The 19,771-nt window shown below is 42.8% G+C and overlaps 1 protein-coding gene across 1 annotated transcript in view; it reads right to left on the bottom strand.

Moving 5' to 3' along the window:
• Nucleotides 1-19,771, bottom strand: part of SLC6A2 (solute carrier family 6 member 2) — a 548,687-nt gene that overhangs the window by 156,657 nt on the left and 372,259 nt on the right. The window lies entirely within an intron of this gene.

Genomic DNA, 19,771 nt, shown 5'->3' with positions numbered 1-19,771 from the left:
TTACGGGTCAGAGCAGTGATGGGGGCGATGAGGATGGAAAATGAGCTGATAAACTTCCTATAGTAGTTGGCGAATCCTAGGAATCTTTGGATGGCCTTTAAATTAGAGGGTTGTACCCAATCCAGAATGGGCTGTACCTTTGTGGGATCCATGGCAAAGCCTTCAGGAGAAATAACATACCCCAGAAAGGTGACCCTGGAAACTTCGAAGTCACATTTTTCTAGTTTAGCATATAGATGATGATGACGGAGCTTCAGGAGTACTTGCCGAACATGTTTCCGGTGTTGTTCTAATGAGCGGGAATAAATCAGGATGTCATCCAAATAAATCACTACGAAGGAACCCAAGAATTCACGAAGGACATCGTTGATTAAGTCTTGGAAAACGGCTGGAGCATTGCTGAGGTCGAAGGGCATGACAAGGTACCTGTAATGGCCCGTTCGAGTATTAAAGGCGGTCTTCCACTCGTCGCCACTTCGAATACGTATCAAATTGTAGACCCCTCGTAGGTCAATCTTGGAATAAATCTTAGCTCCTTTTAATTGATCGAAGATGGCTGAGATAAGTGGCAGAGGGTAAGTATTTTTAATGGTTATTTTATTTAGCCCTCTATAATCAATACAAGGTCTCAGCCCACCATCTTTCTTAGCCACAAAGAAGAAGCCTGCTCCGGCAGGAGACTTGGAAGGCCGTATGAAGCCTTTTTGCAGGTTCTCCTTTACATATGATTCCATGGACTGGGTCTCTGGAATAGATAAGGCGTATAATCTTCCCTTGGGCAACCTAGAACCAGGGACAAGGTCAATAGCACAATCGTACTCCCGATGTGGAGGAAGAACATCCGCTTCTTTTTTAGAGAAGACGTCAGAAAACTCGTGGTAATGAAGAGGCAACCGTTCCGGACAGATCTGAGTAATTCTGAGTGGAAGAGACAAACACGAGGAAGAACATCGAGGACCCCACTTGATGATCTCACCCTTGGTCCAATCAATACAGGGATTGTGAAGAACTAGTCAAGGGTGACCCAGTATTAAAGGAACTGAAGGACAATTAATTTGATACAGAGAGATGGTCTCGGAGTGAAGAGCACCCAATTTTAACTGCAAAGGAGGTGAACGATGATGTATCTCACCCTTATCTAGACGTTTTCCATCCAATCCGAAAACCGTGATGACAGATTCCAATGGAACGGCTGCGAAACCCAAGGACCGGGCGAGGGCCAAGTCCAGAAAGTTTCCGGCAGCTCCACTGTCCAGGAAAGCTGGAATGGACAATTCTTGTCCGTCAAAGGTGAGCTGAGCAGGGACAAGTAAAGAATTTTTGGGAGAGATTATTTGCAGGCCTAAGTGGACTGCCCTCCATATTCACTTGGCCCGGTCTTTTCCCGGTTTGACGGGGCAGGAGCGGAGCAGATGACCATTTTCTCCACAATACAGGCAGAGACCTAAGGTTCGCCTCCGGTTTTGTTCCTCCGATGACAGTCAATATGCCCCCAATTGCATAGGCTCGACTTGGTCAAAAGGAGCAGCTTGCGGAAGCATAGGAGAAAAGGTAGAAGAGCTTCCCTTTTCGGTCTTCCTTTCTCTGTATCTCCTGTCGATCCGGATAGCTAGCTGCATAAGTTCTTCAAGAGATTCTGCAATAAGATATTGGACCAGGGAGTCCTTGATTTGCTCAGAGAGCCCCAGACGGAACTGACAACGGAGAGCTGGGTCATTCCATGCACAGTCTGAAGACCAACGCCTGAAACTGGAACAATATACCTCTGCAGATCGTTGCCCTTGTGACAAGGATCGCAGCTGTGCTTCGGCAGAAGCCAATCGGTCCGGGTCATCATAAATCAACCCAAGTGCTTCAAAGAAGGCGTTCACAGACTGTAACTTAGGACTGTTGGAGTCTAAGCTGAAGGCCCAGGATTGCGGATCCCCTTGTAGGAGAGAGATAATTATCCCCACCTTTTGCTGTGGAGATCCAGACGAGGGTGGTCTCAATTTGAAATAGAGTTTGCAGCTGTCACGGAAGTTACGGAAAAGTCTGCGATCTCCCGAAAAGCGGTAAGGTAAATGCATCTTGGGTTCCACCACCGCAGACTGGATGGCTTGTGAAGCTCTAGACGTTTGTTCTTGGGCAGCCTTCCGCTGGGACAGCTCCTGGACCATCTGGGACAGAGTCTGGATTTGTCCTGCCAGCACTTGTGCTGGGCTTGGTTCCATAGGGCCGGATAATACAACTCACTCAGTATAACCCTTTATTTTTGGGCCGGTTATAATGTTAGGAACCCCCACAGCCAGCAACACAAAACCCGGAGTCTGCTCAGAAGTCTGGTTTTCACTGGAGCCCCTAGTGGTGGGGACAGACTTGGCCGCATACAGCTGAGGGTCGTGAATTGTGCGCGGACTGGGGAGAACCCAGTGATAGCAGATGGGAGAAATAGCAGAGTGAGGTCAGGCAAGGGTCAAGGCTGGCAGCAAACAGAATATCCAGGACACGAACCGGAGTCAGAGGGCACAGGCAAATCAGCAGAGTAGAAATCCAGGCAAAGGGGTCAAAAGGGCACAGGCAATCAAAACGTAGTCAGGAAACAGGCAGAAGGTCAGCAACGAAGAAACAATCAAACAAAGGTACAGCAACCAGGAACACGAGCAGGCTAGTCAGCGGAAGCAGGAACTATAACCGGCAGTAAGGGCTTGTCCCTTGCTGCCGAATAAATGAGCCAGAGCCAATGAACGGTGCCCTGCACAGCAGGGAATACTTAGCCCAGCTGGCTATGATTAATGAGGAATGCGCACGCGCCCAGCTGCCCTAGATGCCGGGACGCGGCGCAGGAGATAGAGAGCGTCCAGACCGTTGCCTAGGTGACGGCCGGGTTCTGGAGGAAATGACGTCCCGGTCATCATAACAACGGCCGGGACGCCTAGGCATACCAGGAAGTGAGTCGCGGCGGTGTCCAGAGCCGCCGCGGCTCGTAACAAACACATTGTCAAAATGTTCAGAATAATCATCAAATCAGCACAGCTCTTACCTCGCTGCTGTAACTAGGGGAAGGAGGGGTCACAATCCCTCAGACCTCTTAACGTTCCCCTCTGAACTCTTTACATGCCCATTGGATCTTCCCACATGCTATGAGATCTCCCCATATGCCCCTTACAACAGTCGCTCGACATGACATCAAATCTACCCACATGACCCAGAAATGCTCATCAGATATTCCTACTTGCCCATCAGACCTTTTCAAAAGGCGCATCAGACCTCCCCACATGTGCCTTGCATGCCCATCAGCCTCCCCACCTGCCATCAGATTTCACCAGATGTCCCTCATATGCCATCAGACCTCCACACATTTCCCCGTACATGCCATCAGACTTCCGCACATGCCCGCCAGATCTCACCACATGCCGATTGCATTCCATCAGACCTCCCCACATGCCCCTTACATGCTCATCAGATTCCCCACATGCCATCAGATCTACCCAAATTCCACGTACATGCTATCAGACCTCCCCACATGCTTCATACATGCCAATCAAACCTCCCCACATACCAACAAACATTCACACATTCCATCAAATCACACCAAATTCCTTCACGTCTCCTTACATGTCCATTGCCTCTTCACATGCCATCAGATCTAACATAGCCCTTACTTACTTCTCCCACCTCCAGCCCTTAGCCGCTGGAGCTCGCGCAGATGAAGGAGGAAAAGCACACTACACTCTCTCCTCCTCCTACCTGGATTTGATTGTCCATGACACAGTGATCTCCTTGCATTGTGCAGAGGAGGTCACAAGATAAAGCTGCTCTCGGTCAGTCGAGCAGCTGAATGTTTTCCAATCTGCCATCAACAAAGCTGCGCCAACATACATCTCCTCTCTTGTCTCAAAATATCCCCCAACGCGGCAACTCCGTTCTGCACAAGATCTGCGTCTCTCATCCACACTCATTACATCCTCCCATTCCCGGTTACAGGACTTTTTTCGGGTTGCACCCACTCTATGGAATTCTCTCCCTCGCACAATAAGACTCTCCTCTGGTGTACAAGCTTTCAAGCGTTCTCTGAAAACCCACCTCTTCAGACAAGCTTATAATATTCCTCAACCACCCTCTTAACCTCACTACATTACCCTATTAACACCTGTTACACAACTACCCCTTGACCAACATTGTTGTGTGACAGGATCATTTAGCTTATGAGTCACTTTTACCTTTGCAGTCTGGCTGGCCGAAATGCAAAATGTAGACTTAACCTCATATGTCAAACTCCCACTGTCCCATATATTGTAAACTTGCGAGCACCTTTCTCACCTCTTTGTCTGTCTTACCCAGTTTGTTTATTAGTTTACTATGTTTGTCCGCAATTGTAAAGCACTACGGAATATGTTGGCGCTATATAAATAAAATGATGATGATGATGATCTGCCCCTGATGCCACCTGAAACACTATACTTCATTTATGTTCCCAGCCAGGAGCCACATTCCACAGCTCTAAGAGCCGCATGTGGCTCGAGAGCCACAGGTTGGCCACTGCTGTACTAAGAAATCTGTATTTTGTGAAAATTATATGACTACCCACTCACAGTGAACACCACAAGCAACACATGTTGTGAGCATAATTTAACAGTGAAATAATTTAATAGATACAGTACAGTCCCTTGGTAACAATAAATACAGAACTGAGAATGAAAACAGTGATCATATTTATGAGCACAGAATGCAATAAAAGAAGCACCCAATTACAAATCTACAAGTTACATATGTCAACATCCTTTTACATTATTAGTAAGGATTTTTGCCTCTGTCATCTACACTAGTTTTCACACATCGATCATTACACCATTTTTGTTTTTAAATTATATTCAGTCATATACTTATTATTTGTAATGGCATTGTAACGGATTTCTTGAAAGTAGCTAATGCAATAATCATGAAAGAGTGGTTTAAAAAAAATTCTGTTTCTCCCCATATAGTGCCTATAAAGTAAAGATATTTATTTGCATTTGGTACAAAAAAATTGTGTAAAAAAAAAAAATATGTAAGGCAACCAGCAATGCAAAATCAGCAGACTCCTTGCAGAAAAACACGTTAAATCATGTCTTCACGGTTCAATGTAGAGAGTGGAAGCAGCAATACATAAACTACAGATCACTGTTTATCTGTAAATTGAAACTGAGGTACTACACTTATTTTAGATTTTAATCAGCTACCCTTCTATCCTCACAGTAATAAGGTAACCAATACACATAGTAGTCACTCTGGCAAGCAGATCTAGCCTATTGTTTACTGCAAAGCTTTGAAGATGGCTTTAATATAAACCTTGGTTTGTGTGAGTGCACTCCTAACACATAGCACACATTTTGTATTAAACTACCTGCTGATTCATTTTTTAAATATAAAATATCCCTGAATTGCACTTTATATACTATTTGCTAAAGTAATTATGCCTTTATTCCACAAGAGGGCAGTCCTGCATAAATTCTCTCCAGTAGACATGCTGAAGCATGCTGTCTCTTGTAACTGTGTACTCAGTGATCACTAAATCTACAGTATATGACGAAATTTCTCTTTATAAGACCCAACTCCTCTTAGTTTATTGATGGCTATCTAAATTGCAGCGTTGACAAGTTTTTTGTTTTGCATATAGTTTGATTTAAAATAATCTAATCCAAGTAATTTGCAAAAAAAAAATTAAAAAAATCATCAGAAACCTTGAGGTTTACATAGATACATAATTCACAAACACCTTAACTGACTTCCTTCTTGGTATTCACTGACTATTGATATAGCTTTTTCATTCTCACCTTTTTCATTCAATCCATTCTGTCCTGACAGACATGATCCACAGAGCCAGAAGAAAATGGAAATCGCAGAAACCACCCCAGATGGAACAACATATGACTTGTGGGATTAGCAGAGTGGATGAGGATTGTAACACCTCTCTAAAAAACATTTATTGCTCAGATGGATTATCACCATTGTTGTGTATGAAACGGACACACAGTATAGATAACAAATTCTTTCTGCCTGGGACCCCACACATTTATAGCTAAGCTTCTTGACCACAGTGAAACAAAACAGCTCTTAAACTGCCCTACTTTGCCACAGCAATCAGGAAGTTCATAACATTCCTGATTATTCAGTTGGGGCACAAAAGATGAGCAGGAAGTCAAGAGGCCTCTCAGGACTAAATAGACAATATATTCTATGATGTGTCCTGCTAAATTACAAGGGGTAAGTGATACAAGGCTTTCTTTTTTGACCGACCTGATGAAAAGACCCAATATTATGCAGAGACCGTAAGATTTGAGACGTTTCCTCTACATTTGCTAATGATGACATTGTGCTTGCTAATGCATAACACACTTCCTACTGACTTCTAGCCCTACTTCAAGACTTCATGTGGTCTACATATTGTTATAATATTGTGATAACATTGTGGTATGAAAATACCCTCTATATCCTATAATATATAAAACCTTTGATTTTTTTCACAGGTAAATAGCTACTTATTTATAATAGTTACAAACTGATGCACTCAGTTTGAATATCTTTTAGGCTATCTAGTGAGGATGGTGTAAGGGGAAAGTACAAGGCAAGCATGGAGGGACCCTGACAGTTCAAATTGTTTTCGGGATCATGGAGTGTACATATTAAAGAGACTGGGGTTATCTCTTTGTTGTCTTCAATAACACAAGAGCAATTGTAATTTTACAGGATACCCACTGAAAGTGGTTCAAAATAGTTTCTCTAAAAAGAATATGAGTATAACACTCTTACATACATAAGTAATATCTTTATTAATATATGTACTTAACTATTACAGTAGCAAGAACAGTCCCTGACTCTATGGGACACTTTTGTTTCTTCATGGATCTATCCATACTATTCTCTATCCTAAACCAATCATCATCATCATCAATATTTATTTCTAAAGTGCCAGCATATTCTGTAGCACTTTATAATTGGGAACAAACACAATAATAAAACAGACAGAGAGGTAAGAGGGCCCTGCTCACAAGCTTACAATATATATGTATATATTCCTCCACACTTTCGGACAACAATATAATAATGAATAATAACAGGATTTTATCAAGTCTATTGTGACTTTCTGTTTAATTCTGCAGTGGACATCAATTTGTAATCTTACTGACATGTAGAGGTAGAAGCAATCGTAGACTACACACAGTTGGTATTTTCCCTCATTATGACTTTTGAGCCATGTAAAAGGTTGCAAGAATCTAGAACCCTCGGGCTATATAATGGTACCATACAATACACAGTTTTAAACAATGTTTAAAATGTTTTGAATATTAACTAAAGGCTTACTGTGTAGTATTATGAATAATGTGATAATAACAGGGTGCTGGTAATCATGAATAAAGGCTAAGTCCATCTAGCATGCCCTTTCATCCAGCAATGTATCTGTGAATATATATTTCTATATGGTGTTTTTAAACGTTGTTTCACTTGTTCTTAAAATGTTGCCAGGTGAGTTCCTTAGATGGTGCTAAATTCTCCAATAGGTTCTTAAGAGAGCCACTGTCATCTGCATTTATCAGGGAACCCAGCCACCTAGAAGTATCTTGAGATGTTGCGCCATCTGCTGGCCAAAGACTTTGCAGGACTGTTTTGGAAGTGCCGGTCAGCTATAAACAAGTTTTCAATTGATGCAACTTACCAGTTGTGAATGGTATCGGTTGTGGGGAGGGTTACTCCAGAAAACATGTGGGGTCAACTGCAACCAGTTTGGGTGGAGTCTGGTATGTGCAGAGGCTTAACGGATTGGGTTCCTCCACCAAGTTAGACCCTAGATACAAGGTGTTGCAAAACAGGCAGGTTTGTATTGCTATGCTGGAAGGACAACTAATAGAAATCCTGATGGATAAAATTTACCTAGATTCGGGAAATTACATGGAAGAGTTTTTTGAAGGACTGCCCACTGAAGTCATCCGCTGAAGTTAATCTCACTACTCTGTTTAATCCACTGAACCTACCTCACTAACTATTTATTCCTGCCCCTCACCGTCCACCTTGCTTGTCATTGATTGTATTCCTTGAATTTTATTATATTATGTTCCAGCCATTCTGAAATTATGTTCCTGTACCTCGGATATCCTGCAAACCAGTGTCATTGGACCTGGCTGAATCCCATCATTTCCAGCTCACAGTTTATCTGCATCTCCCAGAGTTAAGTTTATGTCACAGTTGGCTTACAGGAAATTGATCCCAAGGCTCTGCTGAACATGGCTAGGCCCACCCACGGGCGCGGAGTCTAACAGGCAGGTGGTTTTAACCAGGAACCCCCGCAAGGTGGTATGGTCTAAGCTGCACCAAACCTGCAGGTCACGGTCCCGTGAGTGAGTGTACAGCAGAATGATATGGGGGAGCCAGGTGAAGTGGATGGAGACCACAGGCAAGTGGTATAGATACAGACACAACAATAATATAGGCTGATGGTCAGCAGCCAATGAGTCATTAGGAGAATAGGTGCTCTGCGGTATAACAACGAGAGAACAGAGGCTGTCACAATAGAGTACACTGGAGATGGTAATAAAGGTACTAGAGCAGCGAGAGTTCAACACGGCCAGAGACTGAGAGCAGACTGGAGTAACGGAGGTACCTCGTGGTAACAGCTGATGAGTCACAGATGTAGTAGCGACTCTGAGCGGTAGTGATGAGAGAACTGAAGCTGTCACGATGATGTACACTGGAGATGGTAATAGAGGTACTGGAGCAGCGATAGTTCAACACGGCCAGTTACTGAGAGCAGGCTGGAGTAGCAGAGGTAACTCGTGATAGCAGCTGAGAAGTCACAGGTGTAATAGCGGCTCTGAGTGGTAGCGATGAGAGAACCGGAGCTGTTACGATGAAGTACACTGGAGATGGTAATAGAGGTAATGGAATAGCGATGGTTCAGCACAGGCCATGAACTGAGAGCAGACTGGAACACAAGCAAACCACGAGGAGAACAGGAACCAGAACCACAGGCTGCAGGAAGTGAGCTTGAAGAACAGGCACCAGACAGGTGAATCCAGGAGGTTTAAATAGTGCTCCAGAAGTGCTTAGCCAATGAAAAAGAGGGAGAAGGTCCTGAAGTGCAATAGGCTTGCACCTGCACAGATCTGAATATAGCTGAATGAATGAACTGAAGAATGTCTGATGCTGGGACATGGCAGTTTTCAGATGAATGGAATGCAGGTAACGAGACAGGTACTATCTGTGGGACCGGAGTGTTACAGTTTACCTTTGGTTACATTTTTCCTGCTTTGCCTGGGACAGTCCAGTATTTGTATACACAGTTTACCTGCTATCCAACTACACCCAGATTTTGTTTGTTTATAACCTGCATTATTTGAACTGTGTTTTTGATATAATAAAACAGTTTATTTTTTACCATACTCCTGACTCCATAGCTATCTTTACAAGTATCCAGTTATCTTAACACATCCTTAGTATCAGTATGGCCAGTCATGAACTCTGAACCACCGCCTGTAAATAACCAACCACATGACTGCCCGGGGTTTGATTTGCGGAGGTGGATAGAGGTGGATAGAGTTTAGTAGCGGCCAATGGACAAACCCATCCCTAGCTAGCCTTCACAGTGCCTCTGACAAACTAGACTAACCCACTAGTGGGGACCATATCGTGTTGGAGGATAGATTGTTTTATAAGGTTACCGAGCTGCAGGCACCGTATGAGTCCTGGACAGTGACTAAGCAACTAGTAGTCCCCAGACAGGACTGAGTGCAGGTACTAGCACTTGCCCATGATGTTCCCATAACTGGACATTAAGGGATTCACATCTACAGCATAGTTTCTTTTGGCCAGGGGTCAGACAAGATATAAAAAGATACCAGGTCTTTTGCAGCATCTGTCAACATCTTGGGGGCCCACTTTGCAGCCCTCTTCATATCAATTATCAGTGAACCATTCCAGCAATTGACTATAAATATAGTGGGGCCCCAGTCAGACAGAGAAGAAGTCCATTTCTGACCCTAGTTGACTATGCCACCAGATATCCTGAAGCCATAGCCCTGGCATCTATTGTTTTAGAGTATGTAACACAGTCTATGACGGACCTATTCAGCCAACTATGATTTCCCCAGGAGATTATTAGTGACCAAGGGCCACAGTTCCAGGCGGAACTAATGAAGACCCTGTGAGAAAATTGGGTTTGAGGCCTCTGAGCACCACCCCATACCTTCCAAGACCAACAGACAATGCGATACGTTTAAAAGTACCCTCAAGCAATTGCTGCGAGCATATGTCCACTTAAAAGGGGACACTGGTTGAAGTCCCTACCATAGCTATTGTTTGCCTACCGGGAAGTGCTTCAAGAGTCAACAGCAGTATTTTTCAAGCAGGATGCCGCAATTCCCTGGTGTGCCCAGGGGAGCCACAAAATTGTCTTATCTTCATATTTTAATTTGCTTATTTATTTGTTGTATAATTAACTACTACAGAAAAGCTTTTTTTGACGATATATCATTAAATGATAAACTATTATACTATAATAGTAAATACATGATTAATATCAAGTCAAAGGGAATTATGATGAGAATATAAATTAATACAACATATATATAAATTAAACGTAAATGGATGTAAACTTCGATCATCATTTTGGATGGGTACACACTACAGTTTCTTTTTAGCCGATTATCGGGCCAATCAAATGAAAAACGACCATTGGGAGCGATATCGCATTAGTATGTATGCTGCAACAATGAATGATTATCGTTCCAAAGCACATCGTATTGTTTAATTTATTTTTAAACCGGACTAAAACTCTTGTTCAACAATAGAACGATGTTGCTCCAATTCTGCACTGTGTCCATAGATCTCTGTGGAGTGTGCAGAGTCCCAATCTTTTCAGCCGATGGTTATGACTAGAGATGCTCACTGATCCCCGTGTTTTGTTTTTGTTTTTGGATCTGAATTACCTTCGTGTTTTGGTTTTGCAAAACCGCCATTGCGTATTTTGGTTTTGGTTTTGTTTTACTATTTTGTTGGAAAATCACTTTTTTGGGCATAAAGTAACCAAATTTAGTGCTCCACCTGTTTCCTGGATGAGTAAGGTAATTCTAAAGCTAATAAATTCGGAAGAAAACAGTTTAATCCCTGGTAGGCCGTCCTTAATTCTGCACACGAACCTGTTTGCCTTCCTCTCCATCTTAGCCTATTGGCAATGCAGCCATCGTCTTTGGGTGTATATTACACCCTATACTTCTAGTTAAAGATCTAAAGAAATGAACAAAGGCAGTTTGGTTTCTGTCTGCATCAGCCCCCCCCCCCCCCACCCACTTGTAGTAAAATAGAAAAAAAGCAGCCTGCATAGACTGTAGAACTAGAAATTCGAATATACAAAGAGATGGACAAAGGCAGTTTGGTATCTGTCTGCATCAGCCCCCCCCCCCATCCACTTGTGGTAAAATAGAAAAAAAGCAGCCTGCATAGACTGTAGAACTAGAAATTTGAATATACAAAGAAATGGACAAAGGCAGTTTGGTATCTGTTTGCATCCGCCCCCCCAAACCCCCCCCCCCTCCTTACACATGTAGTAAAATAGAAAAAAAGCAGCCTGCATAGACTGTAGAACTAGAAATTAGAATATACAAAGAAATGGACAAAGGCAGTTTTGTATCTGTCTGCATTAGCCCCCTTCCCCCATCCACTTGTAGTAAAATAGAAAAAAAGCAGCCTGCATAGACTGTAGAACTAGAAATTCGACTATACAAAGAAATGGACAAAGTAAGTTTGGTTTCTGTCTGCAACAGCCCCCCCCCCCATCCACTTGTAGTAAAATAGAACAAAAGCAGCCTGCATAGATTATAGAACTAGAAATTCGAATATATAACCGAGCCCGCCCATCTCTAGTTATGACTGACAAAGAGCACAGATCAAAAGGTAAATTGTGTAAAATGTGTTTAGTGTGTACACATGAACTGGCATGCTGATCAGAACTTTTTTTAATCGTTGGTAAAATCGTTTAAAGATATCGTATCGGGAGAAATTTTTTAGCGTGTATACACAGTTTATCTTTTATCAATGAAAGGATTGCATTAGTGAAAAAATTTCTCCATCGTGAGGACCTGATTGGATAAACAATCGGCAAAAAGTTGAAGGCTGTACTAGACAAAGTTGTAAAAATTGTGAACTGGGCAGCATGGTGGCTTAGTGGTTAGCATTTCTGCCTCACAGCACTGGGGTCATGATTTGATTCCCGATCATGGCCTTATCTGTGTTCTCCCCTTGGTTGTGTAGGTTTCCTCCGGGTGCTCCGGTTTCCTCCCACACTCCAAAAACATACTGATAGGTTAATTGGCTGCTATTAAATTGCCCTTAGTCTCTCTCGGTCTGTGTGTGTGTGTGTGTGTGTGTGTGTGTGTGTGTGTGTGTGTGTGTGTGTGTGTGTGTGCGTATGTATGTTAGGGGATTTAAACTGTAATTTTCAATGGGGCAGGGACTGCTGTGAATGAGTTCTCTGTACAGCGCTGCAGAATTAGTGGAGCTATATAAATAAATAGATGATGATGATAGATAATGAACTACATAAAAAGTAGGCTACTCAAGTCACTGTTTGCCAAACTATGTGTAGAAGTCTTGGCAAAGTATATGACTCTTCTTCTGCACACGAAGGTCAGACAGCTATAGAGAAAGTGTTCTCACTAGTGTATGAACTCTAAGATGAGTTATTTCTTTTTATCCTTGAGCAACAAGAAGAATTCTGTGCGTTGCTTGCAGAAGACACTTGGTGGTAGATTTATCAAATCTTCTAAAAAGGCAAAGTGGAGGTGATTCTAGTTATCATTTTCTACAATGTGCTAGATAAAAGATAGCAAGAATCTGAATCTTTTTCGAAGCTTTAATAAAACTACCCCTTGCCATACAAAATTATCATACCTAGTTGATATCTTTGAACATTAAAACAAGGTAAATTCCAACATACAAGGCAACACTGAAAATATTTTATCTTCCACTGTCAAAATTAATGCTCTGAGAGATAAATGAAGAATCTGGGCTTTTAAAGTGATGCAAGACAACATGTATATGTTCGACATGTCGCTGCAAACAAAGAATAAATAGATCATGTCATTGATTATGGAGCATCTTGAAGAAATTGCAGAAAAAAATCAGCACTATTTCCCAAACGTATGTTGTATGACTGGTTGAGAAACCCATTTATTACATCAGTATCAAGCCCATCGAAGCTTAGCCACACAGAAGAAGAGGAATTAATTGAAATATGCATTGATGGCAATCTAAAATTAACAGCATAAGGAAGTGCCACTAGATGAATTTTAGATTAAGGGCCTGAGTCATTAAGGAGAGCAAAGCATAAAAAAAGGAGTAACTTTGTACCAGGGCAAAACCATGTTGCATTGGAAGGGGAGGTAAATCTGGGGACAGATTTATAGTTGGGGTAGGGCATGTCCTAGATCAGCTTTTCATTTCAGTGTAAATATAAAGCTATCAAATATTTGTGTGCTACATGAAAAAAGAAGCCAGTATTTAACTTATGCGCAAAACAATAAACTAATTTGCACCCCTTGCATTGTAATATGGTTTGTCCCAGAGAACACCTTTTTTTTTAGTCCTTTTTTTGCCTTACTTTCCTTAATGACTCGGGCCCTAAGAATGAATATCCTTAAATTGCTAAAAATGCTCTGGTACTTCGCTTGCAATTTTGTGAAGTGGGATTTCACAAACATAAAAACTAACAGGAGGAAAAAGCTGCAATTGATCGATGAACAAATAAGGGTATGTCTGTCCAATAGTCCACTGAATATCAAAGCGAGCTGAAATATCTCACTAAAAAATTACAAGATAAGGTAGTTTATGTTTGTTTTATTGTGATTTACAATGTTTATATGTATTACTGACAATGTAAATACACACTAACAGAATTGTATATTTATTTCCATGTTTGCATGTTATTATTATTATTATTATTATTATTATTAAAACCTTATACTCTTGGGAAGTGGTTCCAATAGAAAATTGATTAGTGGTGTCACAGAATAAGATACATGACTTGAGGGTGTCTCGACTGAAAGAGGTTGAAGTCCGCCGGTCTAAAGTTTTCTACCTATTCAAGTTGCTGTATGGCCAAAGGGTACAAGATCCTTTGGACTTGGTCCATGAAAGCTGGGAAGGGACCTTCAGGGTGTCAGAAGTACCCATCATTGAGCATGTTGAGAACTTGCAGAAGCAACTGAGGCAGTTAATGGAGCTGACTAACTCCAGCCTGTGAGTAGCCCAGGACCAGCACAAGCAGGCTTATGACAGGGGCGGATCTAGGAAATTATTATACCCCGGGCGATTTAGGCCCCGCCCCCTTTCCGACTTCTAAGGCTGCCGGCGGCTGCACAGTATGGGCAGGTCCGTTCAGCAGTGACAGTGTGCTGTCCCGCTGCTCTGATTGTGTTTAAAACACAATCAGAGCAGCCGGGCAACACACTTTCACTGCTGAACGGACCTGCACAGTGTGTAGCTGTCGGCAGCAAGCCCCTGCTAGGGGGGGGGGGGGCGATTGCCCCGATCACCACCCCCCTGGATCCGCCACTGGCTTATGATTGATGATCCTGGGGCAGAGAGCTAGAAAATGGGCAGAAAGTGAAGGTGTTAACTCCAGTGAGGAAGTATAAATTACAGACCACATGAGCCAGACCTTATGCCATAGTGCAGCTCCATGGCGAGATGAACAGTACTGTCACCTTGTATACTGCAGGCAGCTAAAGACATTTCACATCAAGCTGGTGAAAGCATAACTGGACAGAGAGGTTAGAGCATTTGCTGTCTGCTGCCTGCCCAAGAATGACCTGTGGAATGACACCTGCTTGCTGAAGCTAAGTGAGACTTAGGAGTAGAGGCATTGCAGCTTGGGGCACAACTTACTGAGGAGCAGAGCAGGGTGATGTTACCATGACAGATTGCTTACTCATGCCCCTTCTATGGAAGCTAGGGTTGCGACTTGGTTAAGTTCGTTATGTATCCACTGTCACAGCAATAGGGTTTCTGAGATCCGTCTCGGGACCCTTAGGATGAAGACCTTGCTCATGGAGAGAAGGTGTATTCTATTCATGACTACCAAATGACAGGAGGAGGAATGGTGAACTGGAATCGATTGTGGAAATACCAACTGGAATCTGGACCTAGTAGACTGTAACCTGGATGCAGAAACAGAGAGACGGAACCCACGGGCAGAGACTCAGCACCCCCAAAGTCCTGAAACTCAGCGGATTACCGTACCAGGACTGGAACTGGAAAGACTCAGAACTCAGGTAGGGAAATATCAGGGGTGGCTACCTACTGGACTGAATAAACCTGGAACTGGCTGCAGGCAACTCAGGACACATGATCTACATCAGAAAGTAGGGACTCGGGATGATCAACCCCACAGGAATCAGACTGCCCCAGAACCCACAACCTGGTCAGACCGGGAACTCAAAAACGGTACCAAGAGAAACAGAAACAGTTAATGCCTGGAGTCTGTACAGCAGCAGATGATAATACTGAAGTAACTGCAGGAAGCTGAATCCACACAAAGAGTTAATGACAGGTGTCTGTACAACAGCAGATAAACGACAGTAGTAAGCAGGAAACAAGAAGTAGTAGGAAAGTATTGCAATGGCAATTTGTTGAAAGTAGGAGGTGACTTTTATAGTGAGCAGAAGGAGATAATTGGTAGATGAAGTTAAGTGCTCAGAATAGGCAGGATGTAGCAAAATGACTCACCCAAGTTTGTAGCCTCCAGTGCAGCAGATACAACTCATGCTTGGTCCCAGGATTTGGAATGCTGCATTCTGACAGGAGGGAGATGCACAATGATATGATGCCGCGGAGTGTCGTAACCAGGGCTAAGACCTCAAATCATGAAATCCACCATGGATCATAGTAAGGAGTATTGACAGATATTCCTTACTAGGGATGCGCAATAACAATCTCCTTTCATCATGCCATTTAGGATATTCAAGTTTATGGTCATGCCCGTCAGAATGAAGAAAGCCTTGGCAATCTTCCATCATACGGTTGATAACCTCCTGGAAGGGTGTCAAGACGTTTCACAGACATACATGGAAGACATAGCCATCTTCCGGGTGCCATTCGACTTGAAAAGTGCCAGATAGGAATGGCTGAGTTGTTCTACTTAGGGCACTAGGTTGGGGGAGGCATTATTGGACTCAAGCCAGCCGAAATTGAGGCCATCATAAATTGGTCTCAGCCTTCCAACCAGAAGCAAACTCAAGCCTTCTTATGGATAGCTGGATACTACGGCAAGTTTGTAGCCCAGTATAGCTCAATTGCCAATCCCCTAAAAGACCTGGTCTCCAAGAAGCATGCCAATCAGATGACCTGGTTCCCAAACTTATAGCAGGTATTCAATCAGTTAAATATGGCCTTAGCACAAGCCCCAGTGCTGACTGCAACAGATATAAAGGGCGGTTCAGCTGATGCATCAAGAAGTGGGCTAGGGCAGTACTGAGCCAGGTAGGGGAGGACAGTCAGAAACATCCAGTGGCCTGTATCTCTCAAAAACTAACTGATTGGGAGCTGGTCTACACCACCATTGATAAAAAGTATCTTGCCATATTATTGCACTCAAGAAGCTCCAATCATTCTTTAAAAGAAGTGTTGTGATACTGACTAAGACCTGCAGAACCTACTTGCAGAGGTCTTCAGCTACAACAGTCACCATTCTTATAGAGTGTGATTTTCTCTTCAAAATTTAGGTGTCTCCAGGTCTTATGCCCTAGGTAGTGCAGACTTAGATTGACAAGTATCGTGGAGGTTAGGACGAGACACGGAGAGAGGCCCAAGGAGACTGAGCACCACTGATCAGCAAACCTTCAGAAAAAATATTGTAAAGCAGATATCAAATCCAAAATCAAAGTTGAGGCAGGCAGAGTTTGAGCAAAGTAGATATGCAATCCAAAGCTTGGGGCAGGCAGAGTATAAGAAAAAAACAAAACTCCAAGCCAAGGTCAAAAGATCCAAACAGAAAACTATAGATACAAGCACACATTGGCTGAGATAAACTACAACCAGTACAGGTAAAAGGAAGCCTTTTATAGAGCAGGTATACAATTGTAGCAGACTAAATGAATGACTGACAGCTGTATCTAAACAGAAATCCTTGAAACATTAAACTGCTGATTTCAACATGGCTGCTTCCAATGATGACACTACCTGATCACCAAGGAAACTATCAGGAGCTACATTACTGATGCAACTGAAATGCATTGCAGCCACATGGACTGATGATGCAACCACATGTCTCTGCCAGATCCTAACATTGAGAGAGTTTTCCTTGTTGATTGACCATAATCCCCCAAACTGGCTGCTCTGGACCTCTGTTGGCAACAGACTAACAGCTTAGAGACTAAGGTGAAGCCTGGCATTGCAAGTTTAAAACTCCCACAAACAGGGTTGAGACCAGGGCCGGATTAAGGGAAGGGAGGCCCCCGGGCTAAGGGTACTGTAAGTGCCCCCCCTTTAGCAACCCCCCACTGTGAGCTTACCTCCTTCCGTTGTTCCACTCCCTGTAGTGCTTCCACGGCGCACTGTAATCTCCTTATAGAGGAGATCTCGTGAGAGTGAGGCTATGACTCATAGTCTCACACTCACGAGATCCTCAGTAAGGAGATTACTGCATGCCACGTAAGTACTACAGTGACAACAGGCAGCTAACAGCATAACATTTGCTGTTAGCTGCTTTCCATTCTCCTTGAACAGGTGACAGTTGGAGCCCAGGGCGGGGATGCCCCCGATCTGATGAATGCCGGTGGGCCCCCCAGCTGCCCGAGGCCCCTGGGCTGTAGCCCCTTTAGCCCTATTGTTAATCCGGCTCTGGTTGAGACTAAGGGAATACTTGTTGAATTTTCCTACAGGGATCCACGTCTCAGACTGGCCTGGACATCATCGCTTGCCAGGCGGTAGGACAACAGGTAGGACAACCAGACACTATATTCACCAATATGCCCCCTAAAAGAGCCATTGCAACATGGAGTTATCATCTAGCCACCCACAAGTGGCTAAAGATTAAAGCTGGAGTTGTTCATGTGTGTAGTGTGGGACAGACTGACTAGGAGTTGCGAATCTTGTTGAACTGGTCCAGGATAGTGCCAATGTTTGGCTCTTCAAAGACTTGTTTCCTTGTGTCCCAGACAAAAATGCTGGTCTTGGTTCCTGCCCACTTGGCAGAGGCAGAGGAGAGAAGGCTTGGTGGCTCTCTATATAATAATATTATTATCATTATCATTATTATTATTATTGCAAACCACCTTTTTTTTTAAAAAATAAAATAAAACAGGGCTGGTATTAGTGGATATAAGTGGATATAACAGCTACAAGTAAAAAATAAAAATAGGGATTCAATCTCAGAATGTTCTTATAACTTCTTGTAGGTAAAAAAAATTCCCATTACATAGTGGCCATCAAGATGAGAGCTGTCAGAAAACAATTCATAATGAGAGTTACAATGATGGATCACCCTCTCTTTCTGATGTATGATGTATTACTATGATGTGTACAATTTGTTTAATTCTTCAAATGTGAGGGTCCTCTTTCAGGTCCATATTGATTAAAAAAAATATATATATACAGTCAGGTCCTTAAATATTTGGACATCGACACAACTCTCATATTTTGGGCTCTATACGCCACCACAATGGATTTGAAATGAAACTAACAATATGTGCTTTAACTGCAGGCTTTCAGCTTTAATTTGAGGGTATTTACATCCAAATCAGGTGAACGGTGTAGGAATTACAACGGTTTCTATATGTGCCTCCCACTTTTTAAGGGACCAAAAGTAATGGGACAATCGACTCAAGAGCTATTTCATGGACATGTGTGGGCTATTCCCTCATCATTTCATCATCAATTAAGCAGGTAAAAGGTCTGGAGTTGATTCTAGGTGTAACATTTGCATTTCGAATCTGCTGTTGTCGACTTTCAATATGAGATCCAAAGAGATGTCACTATCAATGAAGCAAGCCATCATTAAGCTGAAAAATCAAAACAAACCCATCAGAGACATAGCAAAAACATTAGGTGTGGCCAAATTGACTGTTTGGAACATTCTTAAAAAGAAAAAACGCACCGGAGAGCTCAGCAACACCAAAAGACCCAGAAGACCATGGAAAACAACTCTGATGGATGACAGAATGATTTTTTCCCTGGTGAAGAAAAACCCCTTCACAACAGTTGGCCAAGTCAAGAACACTCTCCAGGAGGTAGGTGTATATGTATCAAAGTCAACAATCAAGAGAAGACTTTACAAGAGTGAATATAGAGGGTTCACCACATGATGTAAACCTTTGGTGAGCCACAAAAACCGGAAGACCAGATTCGAGTTTGGCAAACAACATCTAAAAAAGCCATTACAGTTCTGGAACAACATCCTATGGACAGATGAGACAAAGATCAACTTGTACCAGAGTGATGACAAGAGAAGAGTATGAAGAAGGAAAGGAACGGCTCATGATCCAAAACATACCACCTCATTAGTGAAGCATGGCGGTAGTAGTGTCATGGTGTGGGCATGTATGGCTGCCAATGGAACTGGTTCACTTGTATTTATTGATGATGTGACTGCTGACAAAAGCAGCAGGATGAATTCTAAAGTGTTTTGGGGAATATTATCTGCTCATATTCCGTCAAATGCTTCAGAACTCATTGGACGGTGCTTCACAGTGCAGATGGACAATGAGCCGAAGCATACTGCAAAAGCAACCAAAGAGTATTTTAAGGCTAAAAAGTGGAATGTTAT

Source organism: Mixophyes fleayi, chromosome 10 (genome assembly GCF_038048845.1).
Source record: "Mixophyes fleayi isolate aMixFle1 chromosome 10, aMixFle1.hap1, whole genome shotgun sequence".
NCBI classification, from domain to species: Eukaryota; Metazoa; Chordata; class Amphibia; order Anura; family Limnodynastidae; genus Mixophyes; species Mixophyes fleayi.
The sequence above is the reverse complement of the archived record's forward strand: the minus strand, read 5'-3'. Positions and strand labels throughout refer to the sequence as shown.